Below are 16,517 nucleotides of genomic sequence, written 5' to 3'. Positions count from 1 at the left end.
GGCACAACAGCACTGGGGATCTGTGCTTTCCCAGAGATGTCATATCTCACGGTGCTCGTTCTCGGCAGAGCCTGTTTCCGAAAACGCAAACGTCCGGATCCTTCTCCCACAAGGAAGGGGACAGCCCTGAAAGGTGTTGCTGGTCTTCACCTTCCCTTGGCAGCCTATTCACAGGCACAACAGCACTGGGGATCTGTGCTTTCCCAGAGATGTCATATCTCACGGTGCTCGTTCTCGGCAGAGCCTGTTTCCGAAAAGGCAAACGTCTGGCTATTCCTCCTACAAGAAATGTGCCAGCCCTGAAAGCTGTTGCTGGTCCTCACCTTCCCTTGGCAGCCTATTCACAGGCACAACAGCACTGGGGATCTGTGCTTTCCCAGAGATGTCATATCTCACGGTGCTCGTTCTCGGCAGAGCCTGTTTCCGAAAAGGCAAACGTCTGGCTATTCCTCCTACAAGAAATGTGCCAGCCCTGAAAGCTGTTGCTGGTCCTCACCTTCCCTTGGCAGTCTATTCACAGGCACAACAGCACTGGGGATCTGTGCTTTCCCAGAGATGTCATATCTCACGGTGCTCGTTCTCGGCAGAGCCTGTTTCAAAAAAAGGCAAACGTCTGGCTATTCCTCCTATAAGAAATGTGCCAGCCCTGAAAGCTGTTGCTGGTCCTCACCTTCCCTTGGCAGCCTATTCACAGGCACAACAGCACTGGGGATCTGTGCTTTCCCAGAGATGTCATATCTCACGGTGCTCGTTCTCGGCAGAGCCTGTTTCCGAAAACGCAAACGTCCGGATCCTTCTCCCACAAGGAAGGGGACAGCCCTGAAAGTTGTTGCTGGTCTTCACCTTCCCTTGGCAGCCTATTCACAGGCACAACAGCACTGGGGATCTGTGCTTTCCCAGAGATGTCATATCTCACGGTGCTCGTTCTCGGCAGAGCCTGTTTCCGAAAACGCAAACGTCCGGATCCTTCTCCCACAAGGAAGGGGACAGCCCTGAAAGGTGTTGCTGGTCTTCACCTTCCCTTGGCAGCCTATTCACAGGCACAACAGCACTGGGGATCTGTGCTTTCCCAGAGATGTCATATCTCACGGTTCTCGTTCTCGGCAGAGCCTGTTTCCGAAAACGCAAACGTCTGGCTATTCCTCCTATAAGAAATGTGCCAGCCCTGAAAGCTGTTGCTGGTCTTCACCTTCCCTTGGCAGCCTATTCACAGGCACAACAGCACTGGGGATCTGTGCTTTCCCAGAGATGTCATATCTCACGGTGCTCGTTCTCGGCAGAGCCTGTTTCCCAAAAGGCAAACGTCTGGCTATTCCTCCTACAAGAAATGTGCCAGCCCTGAAAGCTGTTGCTAGTCCTCACCTTCCCTTGGCAGCCTATTCACAGGCACAACAGCACTGGGGATCTGTGCTTTCCCAGAGATCTCATATCTCACGGTGCTCGTTCTCGGCAGAGCCTGTTTCCGAAAAGGCAAACGTCTGGCTATTCCTCCTATAAGAAATGTGGCAGCCCTGAAAGCTGTTGCTGGTCCTCACCTTCCCTTGGCAGCCTATTCACAGGCACAACAGCACTGGGGATCTGTGCTTTCCCAGAGATGTCATATCTCACGGTGCTCGTTCTCGGCAGAGCCTGTTTCCGAAAAGGCAAACGTCTGGCTATTCCTCCTACAAGAAATGTGCCAGCCCTGAAAGGTGTTGCTGGTCCTCACCTTCCCTTGGCAGCCTATTCACAGGCACAACAGCACTGGGGATCTGTGCTTTCCCAGAGATGTCATATCTCACGGTGCTCGTTCTCGGCAGAGCCTGTTTCCGAAAAGGCAAACGTCTGGCTATTCCTCCTACAAGAAATGTGCCAGCCCTGAAAGCTGTTGCTGGTCCTCACCTTCCCTTGGCAGTCTATTCACAGGCACAACAGCACTGGGGATCTGTGCTTTCCCAGAGATGTCATATCTCACGGTGCTCGTTCTCGGCAGAGCCTGTTTCCGTAAACGCAAACGTCCGGATCCTTCTCCCACAAGGAAGGGGATAGCCCTGAAAGGTGTTGCTGGTCTTCACCTTCCCTTGGCAGCCTATTCACAGGCACAACAGCACTGGGGATCTGTGCTTTCCCAGAGATGTCATATCTCACGGTGCTCGTTCTCGGCAGAGCCTGTTTCCTAAAAGGCAAACGTCCGGATCCTTCTCCCACAAGGAAGGGGACAGCCCTGAAAGCTGTTGCTGGTCTTCACCTTCCCTTGGCAGCCTATTCACAGGCACAACAGCACTGGGGATCTGTGCTTTCCCAGAGATGTCATATCTCACGGTGCTCGTTCTCGGCAGAGCCTGTTTCCCAAAAGGCAAACGACTGGCTATTCCTCCTACAAGTAATGTGCCAGCCCTGAAAGCTGTTGCTGGTCCTCACCTTCCCTTGGCAGCCTATTCACAGGCACAACAGCACTGGGGATCTGTGCTTTCCCAGAGATGTCATATCTCACGGTGCTCGTTCTCGGCAGAGCCTGTTTCCGAAAAGGCAAACGTCTGGCTATTCCTCCTACAAGAAATGTGGCAGCCCTGAAAGCTGTTGCTGGTCCTCACCTTCCCTTGGCAGCCTATTCACAGGCACAACAGCACTGGGGATCTGTGCTTTCCCAGAGATGTCATATCTCACGGTGCTCGTTCTCGGCAGAGCCTGTTTCCCAAAAGGCAAAGGTCTGGCTATTCCTCCTACAAGAAATGTGGCAGCCCTGAAAGCTGTTGCTAGTCCTCACCTTCCCTTGGCAGCCTATTCACAGGCACAACAGCACTGGGGATCTGTGCTTTCCCAGAGATGTCATATCTCACGGTGCTCGTTCTCGGCACAGCCTGTTTCCGAAAACGCAAACGTCCGGATTCTTCTCCCACAAGGAAGGGGACAGCCCTGAAAGGTGTTGCTGGTCTTCACCTTCCCTTGGCAGCCTATTCACAGGCACAACAGCACTGGGGATCTGTGCTTTCCCAGAGATGTCATATCTCACGGTGCTCGTTCTCGGCAGAGCCTGTTTCCGAAAAGGCAAACGTCTGGCTATTCCTCCTACAAGTAATGTGCCAGCCCTGAAAGCTGTTGCTGGTCCTCACCTTCCCTTGGCAGCCTATTCACAGGCACAACAGCACTGGGGATCTGTGCTTTCCCAGAGATGTCATATCTCACGGTGCTCGTTCTCGGCAGAGCCTGTTTCCGAAAAGGCAAACGTCTGGCTATTCCTCCTACAAGAAATGTGGCAGCCCTGAAAGCTGTTGCTGGTCCTCACCTTCCCTTGGCAGCCTATTCACAGGCACAACAGCACTGGGGATCTGTGCTTTCCCAGAGATGTCATATCTCACGGTGCTCGTTCTCGGCAGAGCCTGTTTCCGAAAAGGCAAACGTCCGGATCCTTCTCCCACAAGGAAGGGGACAGCCCTGAAAGGTGTTGCTGGTCTTCACCTTCCCTTGGCAGCCTATTCACAGGCACAACAGCACTGGGGATCTGTGCTTTCCCAGAGATGTCATATCTCACGGTGCTCGTTCTCGGCAGAGCCTGTTTCCGAAAAGGCAAACGTCTGGCTATTCCTCCTACAAGAAATGTGCCAGCCCTGAAAGCTGTTGCTGGTCCTCACCTTCCCTTGGCAGCCTATTCACAGGCACAACAGCACTGGGGATCTGTGCTTTCCCAGAGATGTCATATCTCACGGTGCTCGTTCTCGGCAGAGCCTGTTTCCGAAAAGGCAAACGTCTAGCTATTCCTCCTACAAGAAATGTGGCAGCCCTGAAAGCTGTTGCTGGTCCTCACCTTCCCTTGGCAGCCTATTCACAGGCACAACAGCACTGGGGATCTGTGCTTTCCCAGAGATGTCATATCTCACGGTGCTCGTTCTCGGCAGAGCCTGTTTCCGAAAACGCAAACGTCCGGATCCTTCTCCCACAAGGAAGGGGACAGCCCTGAAAGGTGTTGCTGGTCTTCACCTTCCCTTGGCAGCCTATTCACAGGCACAACAGCACTGGGGATCTGTGCTTTCCCAGAGATGTCATATCTCACGGTGCTCGTTCTCGGCAGAGCCTGTTTCCGAAAAGGCAAACGTCTGGCTATTCCTCCTACAAGAAATGTGCCAGCCCTGAAAGATGTTGCTGGTCCTCACCTTCCCTTGGCAGCCTATTCACAGGCACAACAGCACTGGGGATCTGTGCTTTCCCAGAGATGTCATATCTCACGGTGCTCGTTCTCGGCAGAGCCTGTTTCCCAAAAGGCAAAGGTCTGGCTATTCCTCCTACAAGAAATGTGGCAGCCCTGAAAGCTGTTGCTAGTCCTCACCTTCCCTTGGCAGCCTATTCACAGGCACAACAGCACTGGGGATCTGTGCTTTCCCAGAGATGTCATATCTCACGGTGCTCGTTCTCGGCACAGCCTGTTTCCGAAAACGCAAACGTCCGGATTCTTCTCCCACAAGGAAGGGGACAGCCCTGAAAGGTGTTGCTGGTCTTCACCTTCCCTTGGCAGCCTATTCACAGGCACAACAGCACTGGGGATCTGTGCTTTCCCAGAGATGTCATATCTCACGGTGCTCGTTCTCGGCAGAGCCTGTTTCCGAAAAGGCAAACGTCTGGCTATTCCTCCTACAAGTAATGTGCCAGCCCTGAAAGCTGTTGCTGGTCCTCACCTTCCCTTGGCAGCCTATTCACAGGCACAACAGCACTGGGGATCTGTGCTTTCCCAGAGATGTCATATCTCACGGTGCTCGTTCTCGGCAGAGCCTGTTTCCGAAAAGGCAAACGTCTGGCTATTCCTCCTACAAGAAATGTGGCAGCCCTGAAAGCTGTTGCTGGTCCTCACCTTCCCTTGGCAGCCTATTCACAGGCACAACAGCACTGGGGATCTGTGCTTTCCCAGAGATGTCATATCTCACGGTGCTCGTTCTCGGCAGAGCCTGTTTCCGAAAAGGCAAACGTCCGGATCCTTCTCCCACAAGGAAGGGGACAGCCCTGAAAGGTGTTGCTGGTCTTCACCTTCCCTTGGCAGCCTATTCACAGGCACAACAGCACTGGGGATCTGTGCTTTCCCAGAGATGTCATATCTCACGGTGCTCGTTCTCGGCAGAGCCTGTTTCCGAAAAGGCAAACGTCTGGCTATTCCTCCTACAAGAAATGTGCCAGCCCTGAAAGCTGTTGCTGGTCCTCACCTTCCCTTGGCAGCCTATTCACAGGCACAACAGCACTGGGGATCTGTGCTTTCCCAGAGATGTCATATCTCACGGTGCTCGTTCTCGGCAGAGCCTGTTTCCGAAAAGGCAAACGTCTGGCTATTCCTCCTACAAGAAATGTGGCAGCCCTGAAAGCTGTTGCTGGTCCTCACCTTCCCTTGGCAGCCTATTCACAGGCACAACAGCACTGGGGATCTGTGCTTTCCCAGAGATGTCATATCTCACGGTGCTCGTTCTCGGCAGAGCCTGTTTCCGAAAACGCAAACGTCCGGATCCTTCTCCCACAAGGAAGGGGACAGCCCTGAAAGGTGTTGCTGGTCTTCACCTTCCCTTGGCAGCCTATTCACAGGCACAACAGCACTGGGGATCTGTGCTTTCCCAGAGATGTCATATCTCACGGTGCTCGTTCTCGGCAGAGCCTGTTTCCGAAAAGGCAAAGGTCTATCTATTCCTCCTATAAGAAATGTGCCAGCCCTGAAAGCTGTTGCTGGTCCTCACCTTCCCTTGGCAGCCTATTCACAGGCACAACAGCACTGGGGATCTGTGCTTTCCCAGAGATGTCATATCTCACGGTGCTCGTTCTCGGCAGAGCCTGTTTCCCAAAAGGCAAACTTCCGGATCCTTCTCCCACAAGGAAGGGGACAGCCCTGAAAGCTGTTGCTGGTCCTCACCTTCCCTTGGCAGTCTATTCACAGGCACAACAGCACTGGGGATCTGTGCTTTCCCAGAGATGTCATATCTCACGGTGCTCGTTCTCGGCAGAGCCTGTTTCCGTAAACGCAAACGTCCGGATCCTTCTCCCACAAGGAAGGGGATAGCCCTGAAAGGTGTTGCTGGTCTTCACCTTCCCTTGGCAGCCTATTCACAGGCACAACAGCACTGGGGATCTGTGCTTTCCCAGAGATGTCATATCTCACGGTGCTCGTTCTCGGCAGAGCCTGTTTCCTAAAAGGCAAACGTCCGGATCCTTCTCCCACAAGGAAGGGGACAGCCCTGAAAGCTGTTGCTGGTCTTCACCTTCCCTTGGCAGCCTATTCACAGGCACAACAGCACTGGGGATCTGTGCTTTCCCAGAGATGTCATATCTCACGGTGCTCGTTCTCGGCAGAGCCTGTTTCCCAAAAGGCAAACGACTGGCTATTCCTCCTACAAGTAATGTGCCAGCCCTGAAAGCTGTTGCTGGTCCTCACCTTCCCTTGGCAGCCTATTCACAGGCACAACAGCACTGGGGATCTGTGCTTTCCCAGAGATGTCATATCTCACGGTGCTCGTTCTCGGCAGAGCCTGTTTCCGAAAAGGCAAACGTCTGGCTATTCCTCCTACAAGAAATGTGGCAGCCCTGAAAGCTGTTGCTGGTCCTCACCTTCCCTTGGCAGCCTATTCACAGGCACAACAGCACTGGGGATCTGTGCTTTCCCAGAGATGTCATATCTCACGGTGCTCGTTCTCGGCAGAGCCTGTTTCCCAAAAGGCAAAGGTCTGGCTATTCCTCCTACAAGAAATGTGGCAGCCCTGAAAGCTGTTGCTAGTCCTCACCTTCCCTTGGCAGCCTATTCACAGGCACAACAGCACTGGGGATCTGTGCTTTCCCAGAGATGTCATATCTCACGGTGCTCGTTCTCGGCACAGCCTGTTTCCGAAAACGCAAACGTCCGGATTCTTCTCCCACAAGGAAGGGGACAGCCCTGAAAGGTGTTGCTGGTCTTCACCTTCCCTTGGCAGCCTATTCACAGGCACAACAGCACTGGGGATCTGTGCTTTCCCAGAGATGTCATATCTCACGGTGCTCGTTCTCGGCAGAGCCTGTTTCCGAAAAGGCAAACGTCTGGCTATTCCTCCTACAAGTAATGTGCCAGCCCTGAAAGCTGTTGCTGGTCCTCACCTTCCCTTGGCAGCCTATTCACAGGCACAACAGCACTGGGGATCTGTGCTTTCCCAGAGATGTCATATCTCACGGTGCTCGTTCTCGGCAGAGCCTGTTTCCGAAAAGGCAAACGTCTGGCTATTCCTCCTACAAGAAATGTGGCAGCCCTGAAAGCTGTTGCTGGTCCTCACCTTCCCTTGGCAGCCTATTCACAGGCACAACAGCACTGGGGATCTGTGCTTTCCCAGAGATGTCATATCTCACGGTGCTCGTTCTCGGCAGAGCCTGTTTCCGAAAAGGCAAACGTCCGGATCCTTCTCCCACAAGGAAGGGGACAGCCCTGAAAGGTGTTGCTGGTCTTCACCTTCCCTTGGCAGCCTATTCACAGGCACAACAGCACTGGGGATCTGTGCTTTCCCAGAGATGTCATATCTCACGGTGCTCGTTCTCGGCAGAGCCTGTTTCCGAAAAGGCAAACGTCTGGCTATTCCTCCTACAAGAAATGTGCCAGCCCTGAAAGCTGTTGCTGGTCCTCACCTTCCCTTGGCAGCCTATTCACAGGCACAACAGCACTGGGGATCTGTGCTTTCCCAGAGATGTCATATCTCACGGTGCTCGTTCTCGGCAGAGCCTGTTTCCGAAAAGGCAAACGTCTAGCTATTCCTCCTACAAGAAATGTGGCAGCCCTGAAAGCTGTTGCTGGTCCTCACCTTCCCTTGGCAGCCTATTCACAGGCACAACAGCACTGGGGATCTGTGCTTTCCCAGAGATGTCATATCTCACGGTGCTCGTTCTCGGCAGAGCCTGTTTCCGAAAACGCAAACGTCCGGATCCTTCTCCCACAAGGAAGGGGACAGCCCTGAAAGGTGTTGCTGGTCTTCACCTTCCCTTGGCAGCCTATTCACAGGCACAACAGCACTGGGGATCTGTGCTTTCCCAGAGATGTCATATCTCACGGTGCTCGTTCTCGGCAGAGCCTGTTTCCGAAAAGGCAAACGTCTGGCTATTCCTCCTACAAGAAATGTGCCAGCCCTGAAAGATGTTGCTGGTCCTCACCTTCCCTTGGCAGCCTATTCACAGGCACAACAGCACTGGGGATCTGTGCTTTCCCAGAGATGTCATATCTCACGGTGCTCGTTCTCGGCAGAGCCTGTTTCCCAAAAGGCAAAGGTCTGGCTATTCCTCCTACAAGAAATGTGGCAGCCCTGAAAGCTGTTGCTAGTCCTCACCTTCCCTTGGCAGCCTATTCACAGGCACAACAGCACTGGGGATCTGTGCTTTCCCAGAGATGTCATATCTCACGGTGCTCGTTCTCGGCACAGCCTGTTTCCGAAAACGCAAACGTCCGGATTCTTCTCCCACAAGGAAGGGGACAGCCCTGAAAGGTGTTGCTGGTCTTCACCTTCCCTTGGCAGCCTATTCACAGGCACAACAGCACTGGGGATCTGTGCTTTCCCAGAGATGTCATATCTCACGGTGCTCGTTCTCGGCAGAGCCTGTTTCCGAAAAGGCAAACGTCTGGCTATTCCTCCTACAAGTAATGTGCCAGCCCTGAAAGCTGTTGCTGGTCCTCACCTTCCCTTGGCAGCCTATTCACAGGCACAACAGCACTGGGGATCTGTGCTTTCCCAGAGATGTCATATCTCACGGTGCTCGTTCTCGGCAGAGCCTGTTTCCGAAAAGGCAAACGTCTGGCTATTCCTCCTACAAGAAATGTGGCAGCCCTGAAAGCTGTTGCTGGTCCTCACCTTCCCTTGGCAGCCTATTCACAGGCACAACAGCACTGGGGATCTGTGCTTTCCCAGAGATGTCATATCTCACGGTGCTCGTTCTCGGCAGAGCCTGTTTCCGAAAAGGCAAACGTCCGGATCCTTCTCCCACAAGGAAGGGGACAGCCCTGAAAGGTGTTGCTGGTCTTCACCTTCCCTTGGCAGCCTATTCACAGGCACAACAGCACTGGGGATCTGTGCTTTCCCAGAGATGTCATATCTCACGGTGCTCGTTCTCGGCAGAGCCTGTTTCCGAAAAGGCAAACGTCTGGCTATTCCTCCTACAAGAAATGTGCCAGCCCTGAAAGCTGTTGCTGGTCCTCACCTTCCCTTGGCAGCCTATTCACAGGCACAACAGCACTGGGGATCTGTGCTTTCCCAGAGATGTCATATCTCACGGTGCTCGTTCTCGGCAGAGCCTGTTTCCGAAAAGGCAAACGTCTGGCTATTCCTCCTACAAGAAATGTGGCAGCCCTGAAAGCTGTTGCTGGTCCTCACCTTCCCTTGGCAGCCTATTCACAGGCACAACAGCACTGGGGATCTGTGCTTTCCCAGAGATGTCATATCTCACGGTGCTCGTTCTCGGCAGAGCCTGTTTCCGAAAACGCAAACGTCCGGATCCTTCTCCCACAAGGAAGGGGACAGCCCTGAAAGGTGTTGCTGGTCTTCACCTTCCCTTGGCAGCCTATTCACAGGCACAACAGCACTGGGGATCTGTGCTTTCCCAGAGATGTCATATCTCACGGTGCTCGTTCTCGGCAGAGCCTGTTTCCGAAAAGGCAAAGGTCTATCTATTCCTCCTATAAGAAATGTGCCAGCCCTGAAAGCTGTTGCTGGTCCTCACCTTCCCTTGGCAGCCTATTCACAGGCACAACAGCACTGGGGATCTGTGCTTTCCCAGAGATGTCATATCTCACGGTGCTCGTTCTCGGCAGAGCCTGTTTCCCAAAAGGCAAACTTCCGGATCCTTCTCCCACAAGGAAGGGGACAGCCCTGAAAGCTGTTGCTGGTCCTCACCTTCCCTTGGCAGTCTATTCACAGGCACAACAGCACTGGGGATCTGTGCTTTCCCAGAGATGTCATATCTCACGGTGCTCGTTCTCGGCAGAGCCTGTTTCCTAAAAGGCAAACGTCTGGCTATTCCTCCTACAAGAAATGTGCCAGCCCTGAAAGCTGTTGCTGGTCCTCACCTTCCCTTGGCAGCCTATTCACAGGCACAACAGCACTGGGGATCTGTGCTTTCCCAGAGATGTCATATCTCATGGTGCTCGTTCTCAGCAGAGCCTGTTTCAAAAAAAGGCAAACATCTGGCTATTCCTCCTACAAGAAATGTGGCAGCCCTGAAAGCTGTTGCTGGTCCTCACCTTCCCTTGGCAGCCTATTCACAGGCACAACAGCACTGGGGATCTGTGCTTTCCCAGAGATGTCATATCTCACGGTGCTCGTTCTCGGCAGAGCCTCTTTCCGAAAGGCAAACGTCCGGATCCTTCTCCCAGAAGGAAGGGGACAGCCCTGAAAGGTGTTGCTGGTCTTCACCTTCCCTTGGCAGCCTATTCACAGGCACAACAGCACTGGGGATCTGTGCTTTCCCAGAGATGTCATATCTCACGGTGCTCGTTCTCGGCAGAGCCTGTTTCCTAAAAGGCAAACGTCTGGCTATTCCTCCTATAAGAAATGTGGCAGCCCTGAAAGATGTTGCTGGTCCTCACCTTCCCTTGGCAGCCTATTCACAGGCACAACAGCACTGGGGATCTGTGCTTTCCCAGAGATGTCATATCTCACGGTGCTCGTTCTCGGCAGAGCCTGTTTCCGAAAAGGCAAACGTCCGGATCCTTCTCCCACAAGGAAGGGGACAGCCCTGAAAGGTGTTGCTGGTCTTCACCTTCCCTTGGCAGCCTATTCACAGGCACAACAGCACTGGGGATCTGTGCTTTCCCAGAGATGTCATATCTCACGGTGCTCGTTCTCGGCAGAGCCTGTTTCCAAAAAGGCAAACGTCTGGCTATTCCTCCTACAAGAAATGTGGCAGCCCTGAAAGCTGTTGCTGGTCCTCACCTTCCCTTGGCAGCCTATTCACAGGCACAATAGCACTGGGGTTCTGTGCTTTCCCAGAGATGTCATATCTCACGGTGCTCGTTCTCGGCAGAGCCTGTTTCCTAAAAGGCAAACGTCTGGCTATTCCTCCTACAAGAAATGTGCCAGCCCTGAAATCTGTTGCTGGTCCTCACCTTCCCTTGGCAGCCTATTCACAGGCACAACAGCACTGGGGATCTGTGCTTTCCCAGAGATGTCATATCTCACGGTGCTCGTTCTCGGCAGAGCCTGTTTCCGAAAAGGCAAACGTCTGGCTATTCCTCCTACAAGAAATGTGGCAGCCCTGATAGCAGTTGCTGGTCCTCACCTTCCCTTGGCAGCCTATTCACAGGCACAACAGCACTGGGGATCTGTGCTTTCCCAGAGATGTCATATCTCACGGTGCTCGTTCTCGGCAGAGCCTGTTTCCTAAAAGGCAAACGTCTGGCTATTCCTCCTACAAGAAATGTGCCAGCCCTGAAAGCTGTTGCTAGTCCTCACCTTCCCTTGGCAGCCTATTCACAGGCACAACAGCACTGGGGATCTGTGCTTTCCCAGAGATGTCATATCTCACGGTGCTCGTTCTCGGCAGAGCCTGTTTCCGAAAAGGCAAACGTCTGGCTATTCCTCCTATAAGAAATGTGCCAGCCCTGAAAGATGTTGCTGGTCCTCACCTTCCCTTGGCAGCCTATTCACAGGCACAACAGCACTGGGGATCTGTGCTTTCCCAGAGATGTCATATCTCACGGTGCTCGTTCTCGGCAGAGCCTGTTTCCGAAAAGGCAAACGTCTGGCTATTCCTCCTATAAGAAATGTGCCAGCCCTGAAAGCTGTTGCTGGTCCTCACCTTCCCTTGGCAGTCTATTCACAGGCACAACAGCACTGGGGATCTGTGCTTTCCCAGAGATGTCATATCTCACGGTGCTCGTTCTCGGCAGAGCCTGTTTCCGAAAATGCAAACGTCCTGATCCTTCTCCCACAAGGAAGGGGACAGCCCTGAAGGGTGTTGCTGGTCTTCACCTTCCCTTGGCAGCCTATTCACAGGCACAACAGCACTGGGGATCTGTGCTTTCCCAGAGATGTCATATCTCACGGTGCTCGTTCTCGGCAGAGCCTGTTTCCGAAAAGGCAAACGTCTGGCTATTCCTCCTACAAGAAATGTGCCAGCCCTGAAAGCTGTTGCTGGTCCTCACCTTCCCTTGGCAGCCTATTCACAGGCACAACAGCACTGGGGATCTGTGCTTTCCCAGAGATGTCATATCTCACGGTGCTCGTTCTCGGCAGAGCCTGTTTCCTAAAAGGCAAACGTCTGGCTATTCCTCCTACAAGAAATGTGGCAGCCCTGATAGCAGTTGCTGGTCCTCACCTTCCCTTGGCAGCCTATTCACAGGCACAACAGCACTGGGGATCTGTGCTTTCCCAGAGATGTCATATCTCACGGTGCTCGTTCTCGGCAGAGCCTGTTTCCGAAAACGCAAACGTCCGGATCCTTCTCCCACAAGGAAGGGGACAGCCCTGAAAGGTGTTGCTGGTCTTCACCTTCCCTTGGCAGCCTATTCACAGGCACAACAGCACTGGGGATCTGTGCTTTCCCAGAGATGTCATATCTCACGGTGCTCGTTCTCGGCAGAGCCTGTTTCCGAAAAGGCAAACGTCTGGCTATTCCTCCTACAAGAAATGTGCCAGCCCTGAAAGCTGTTGCTGGTCCTCACCTTCCCTTGGCAGCCTATTCACAGGCACAACAGCACTGGGGATCTGTGCTTTCCCAGAGATGTCATATCTCACGGTGCTCGTTCTCGGCAGAGCCTGTTTCCCAAAAGGCAAACGTCTGGCTATTCCTCCTACAAGAAATGTGCCAGCCCTGAAAGCTGTTGCTAGTCCTCACCTTCCCTTGGCAGCCTATTCACAGGCACAACAGCACTGGGGATCTGTGCTTTCCCAGAGATGTCATATCTCACGGTGCTCGTTCTCGGCAGAGCCTGTTTCCGAAAAGGCAAACGTCTGGCTATTCCTCCTACAAGAAATGTGCCAGCCCTGAAAGGTGTTGCTGGTCTTCACCTTCCCTTGGCAGCCTATTCACAGGCACAACAGCACTGGGGATCTGTGCTTTCCCAGAGATGTCATATCTCACGGTGCTCGTTCTCGGCAGAGCCTGTTTCCGAAAAGGCAAACGTCCGGATCCTTCTCCCACAAGGAAGGGGACAGCCCTGAAAGGTGTTGCTGGTCTTCACCTTCCCTTGGCAGCCTATTCACAGGCACAACAGCACTGGGGATCTGTGCTTTCCCAGAGATGTCATATCTCACGGTGCTCGTTCTCGGCAGAGCCTGTTTCCCAAAAGGCAAACGTCTGGCTATTCCTCCTACAAGTAATGTGCCAGCCCTGAAAGCTGTTGCTGGTCCTCACCTTCCCTTGGCAGCCTATTCACAGGCACAACAGCACTGGGGATCTGTGCTTTCCCAGAGATGTCATATCTCACGGTGCTCGTTCTCGGCAGAGCCTGTTTCCGAAAAGGCAAACGTCTGGCTATTCCTCCTACAAGAAATGTGCCAGCCCTGAAAGATGTTGCTGGTCCTCACCTTCCCTTGGCAGCCTATTCACAGGCACAACAGCACTGGGGATCTGTGCTTTCCCAGAGATGTCATATCTCACGGTGCTCGTTCTCGGCAGAGCCTGTTTCCCAAAAGGCAAACGTCCGGATCCTTCTCCCACAAGGAAAGGGACAGCCCTGAAAGGTGTTGCTGGTCTTCACCTTCCCTTGGCAGCCTATTCACAGGCACAACAGCACTGGGGATCTGTGCTTTCCCAGAGATGTCATATCTCACGGTGCTCGTTCTCGGCAGAGCCTGTTTCCGAAAAGGCAAAGGTCTATCTATTCCTCCTATAAGAAATGTGCCAGCCCTGAAAGCTGTTGCTGGTCCTCACCTTCCCTTGGCAGCCTATTCACAGGCACAACAGCACTGGGGATCTGTGCTTTCCCAGAGATGTCATATCTCATGGTGCTCGTTCTCGGCAGAGCCTGTTTCCCAAAAGGCAAACTTCCGGATCCTTCTCCCACAAGGAAGGGGACAGCCCTGAAAGCTGTTGCTGGTCCTCACCTTCCCTTGGCAGTCTATTCACAGGCACAACAGCACTGGGGATCTGTGCTTTCCCAGAGATGTCATATCTCACGGTGCTCGTTCTCGGCAGAGCCTGTTTCCTAAAAGGCAAACGTCTGGCTATTCCTCCTACAAGAAATGTGCCAGCCCTGAAAGCTGTTGCTGGTCCTCACCTTCCCTTGGCAGCCTATTCACAGGCACAACAGCACTGGGGATCTGTGCTTTCCCAGAGATGTCATATCTCATGGTGCTCGTTCTCAGCAGAGCCTGTTTCAAAAAAAGGCAAACATCTGGCTATTCCTCCTACAAGAAATGTGGCAGCCCTGAAAGCTGTTGCTGGTCCTCACCTTCCCTTGGCAGCCTATTCACAGGCACAACAGCACTGGGGATCTGTGCTTTCCCAGAGATGTCATATCTCACGGTGCTCGTTCTCGGCAGAGCCTCTTTCCGAAAGGCAAACGTCCGGATCCTTCTCCCAGAAGGAAGGGGACAGCCCTGAAAGGTGTTGCTGGTCTTCACCTTCCCTTGGCAGCCTATTCACAGGCACAACAGCACTGGGGATCTGTGCTTTCCCAGAGATGTCATATCTCACGGTGCTCGTTCTCGGCAGAGCCTGTTTCCTAAAAGGCAAACGTCTGGCTATTCCTCCTATAAGAAATGTGGCAGCCCTGAAAGATGTTGCTGGTCCTCACCTTCCCTTGGCAGCCTATTCACAGGCACAACAGCACTGGGGATCTGTGCTTTCCCAGAGATGTCATATCTCACGGTGCTCGTTCTCGGCAGAGCCTGTTTCCGAAAAGGCAAACGTCCGGATCCTTCTCCCACAAGGAAGGGGACAGCCCTGAAAGGTGTTGCTGGTCTTCACCTTCCCTTGGCAGCCTATTCACAGGCACAACAGCACTGGGGATCTGTGCTTTCCCAGAGATGTCATATCTCACGGTGCTCGTTCTCGGCAGAGCCTGTTTCCGAAAAGGCAAACGTCTGGCTATTCCTCCTACAAGAAATGTGCCAGCCCTGAAAGCTGTTGCTGGTCCTCACCTTCCCTTGGCAGCCTATTCACAGGCACAATAGCACTGGGGTTCTGTGCTTTCCCAGAGATGTCATATCTCACGGTGCTCGTTCTCGGCAGAGCCTGTTTCCTAAAAGGCAAACGTCTGGCTATTCCTCCTACAAGAAATGTGCCAGCCCTGAAATCTGTTGCTGGTCCTCACCTTCCCTTGGCAGCCTATTCACAGGCACAACAGCACTGGGGATCTGTGCTTTCCCAGAGATGTCATATCTCACGGTGCTCGTTCTCGGCAGAGCCTGTTTCCGAAAAGGCAAACGTCTGGCTATTCCTCCTACAAGAAATGTGGCAGCCCTGATAGCAGTTGCTGGTCCTCACCTTCCCTTGGCAGCCTATTCACAGGCACAACAGCACTGGGGATCTGTGCTTTCCCAGAGATGTCATATCTCACGGTGCTCGTTCTCGGCAGAGCCTGTTTCCTAAAAGGCAAACGTCTGGCTATTCCTCCTACAAGAAATGTGCCAGCCCTGAAAGCTGTTCCTAGTCCTCACCTTCCCTTGGCAGCCTATTCACAGGCACAACAGCACTGGGGATCTGTGCTTTCCCAGAGATGTCATATCTCACGGTGCTCGTTCTCGGCAGAGCCTGTTTCCGAAAAGGCAAACGTCTGGCTATTCCTCCTATAAGAAATGTGCCAGCCCTGAAAGATGTTGCTGGTCCTCACCTTCCCTTGGCAGCCTATTCACAGGCACAACAGCACTGGGGATCTGTGCTTTCCCAGAGATGTCATATCTCACGGTGCTCGTTCTCGGCAGAGCCTGTTTCCGAAAAGGCAAACGTCTGGCTATTCCTCCTATAAGAAATGTGCCAGCCCTGAAAGCTGTTGCTGGTCCTCACCTTCCCTTGGCAGTCTATTCACAGGCACAACAGCACTGGGGATCTGTGCTTTCCCAGAGATGTCATATCTCACGGTGCTCGTTCTCGGCAGAGCCTGTTTCCGAAAATGCAAACGTCCTGATCCTTCTCCCACAAGGAAGGGGACAGCCCTGAAGGGTGTTGCTGGTCTTCACCTTCCCTTGGCAGCCTATTCACAGGCACAACAGCACTGGGGATCTGTGCTTTCCCAGAGATGTCATATCTCACGGTGCTCGTTCTCGGCAGAGCCTGTTTCCGAAAAGGCAAACGTCTGGCTATTCCTCCTACAAGAAATGTGCCAGCCCTGAAAGCTGTTGCTGGTCCTCACCTTCCCTTGGCAGCCTATTCACAGGCACAACAGCACTGGGGATCTGTGCTTTCCCAGAGATGTCATATCTCACGGTGCTCGTTCTCGGCAGAGCCTGTTTCCTAAAAGGCAAACGTCTGGCTATTCCTCCTACAAGAAATGTGGCAGCCCTGATAGCAGTTGCTGGTCCTCACCTTCCCTTGGCAGCCTATTCACAGGCACAACAGCACTGGGGATCTGTGCTTTCCCAGAGATGTCATATCTCACGGTGCTCGTTCTCGGCAGAGCCTGTTTCCGA

Source organism: Buteo buteo, chromosome 7, assembly GCF_964188355.1.
Source record: "Buteo buteo chromosome 7, bButBut1.hap1.1, whole genome shotgun sequence".
NCBI classification, from domain to species: Eukaryota; Metazoa; Chordata; class Aves; order Accipitriformes; family Accipitridae; genus Buteo; species Buteo buteo.
Note: the sequence above shows the minus strand (reverse complement) of the source record.